Raw genomic sequence first — 1,410 nt, 5'->3', positions numbered from 1 at the left:
CTACCCTCCCTCAGTCACTGCCCTGCACCCCACTCCCTAGCAGGTCCCTAACACCAGGAATGAGACAAAACCCGTCACTTGAACAAACTCAGATAGGTGGGCCCTCCGAAGGCCCCCGGTCCTCAGGCTTCCCTCAGTCCTGGGATTCTAGATAAATAAGGACTCCAGGAAGCGGCTGTGTCGTCTGCTGGCAGCACTGCTCCTGACAGGATGGGACTCCCACAAAGTCAGCCTCTCTGCCGGAGCTGGAGCTACACCACGTGGAGAGAAGAGGAGTCAGACAGGCTGGCCCTCGGCTCCCCAGCACCCACAGCCACAGGGCCCCGCAGGCCACAGACACTGGGGTCCCTCATGGGGTGCGACTCCGCTGGTGCTCACCTACTCTGCACCCCAGGGACCCCACACTCCAACCAAGGCACGCCAGAGAGGCCGGCGTCAGCCTCCTGGGAAGGTAAGGTCACAATGCAGAGCCACAGCCGGACAGGCCAGGCAGGACGCTCCAGGGACCAGCGCCAGCGCTTGGAGGACTGTTTCCGGGAACCCGGAAGGCTTCGTTCTGCTCAAAGCCGCTCCCCCGAACTTCTCCTGGGCAAACGTCAGAGTTCAAGGTAGAAGCGGAGTCCTACCAGCAACCCTGTCTGTTCTTCAGGTAGTGTCATCACACCGGCTCAGGAGGGCAACTTGCCGCCCGAATGGAGGGACAGAGTCAAGGTCAGGCCGAGGCAGGTAAGGCGGGCAGCTGGAACCCAGCGTGCAGAAACGAGCCTTCTTCCAGGCGGGCCTGATCCTCTGCCAGTTGCGCGCGTGCAAAGTGACCGCGCGGTCCTGGGAGGACCCCCGGATCCGTCCAGCTCTCCCAGCCGTGCCCTGCCCTCCCCTCCCCTCCCTGCTTCCTTTCTCCTGCCGCGCGACTGCCCCTTCACAACTTCGGGCTCACATTTTCGACTTGTAAAAGTCTCCCTATAAGCTCTCAAAAACTCGGAACCCTAACGAGAACTCTGGAGCTGTCATGCGGCCGAGCGGCCACCAGGTGGCAGCGGCGCCCAGCGGGGCCTCGCAGGCCGCGCCGCGCACGTGCAGCCCCGGCGCCCAGCGGACGCGGCCCAGGACCCGCCTGCTGTGAGTCCCGGGGTTGGGGGGCCCGGGCGCAGCCCCGCAGCCGCCGCGCCCCCGGGGCTCCGTCCCGCCTGTACCTGAGTGACCGCAGCGCCGTGGCCACCGCTCGGAGCGCGGGGGTTCCGACAGCGGGGCCGGCCCCTGCGCTCCCCAGCACGCAGACCTCGCGGGTGCTCGCAGGGCCCGAGTGAGCTGGGCCCTCCCTGGGGCTCGCGGCTGGTCGTACAGTTCTCGGGCTCCGCATGTCCAAGGTCCATCGAAGGGCCGTTCCCCCCTGGCCGGCCCCCCGTTTTC

General features: G+C 66.5%; 1 long non-coding RNA gene across 1 annotated transcript in view; it reads left to right on the top strand.

Annotated features, from left to right (window-relative positions):
• The first annotated feature begins 563 nt into the window (after window positions 1–563).
• LOC102501666 (uncharacterized) overlaps window positions 564–1,410 on the top strand; it is a 3,638-nt gene continuing 2,791 nt past the window's right edge. The window contains exon 1 of the long non-coding RNA XR_337052.1: window positions 564–726. This is a non-coding gene — a long non-coding RNA (uncharacterized LOC102501666). The remainder of the gene's footprint in view (window positions 727–1,410) is intronic.

This window comes from Tupaia chinensis, unplaced genomic scaffold (genome assembly GCF_000334495.1).
Source record: "Tupaia chinensis unplaced genomic scaffold, TupChi_1.0 Scaffold144119_1, whole genome shotgun sequence".
Lineage (NCBI taxonomy): Eukaryota > Metazoa > Chordata > Mammalia > Scandentia > Tupaiidae > Tupaia > Tupaia belangeri.
The sequence above is the reverse complement of the archived record's forward strand: the minus strand, read 5'-3'. Positions and strand labels throughout refer to the sequence as shown.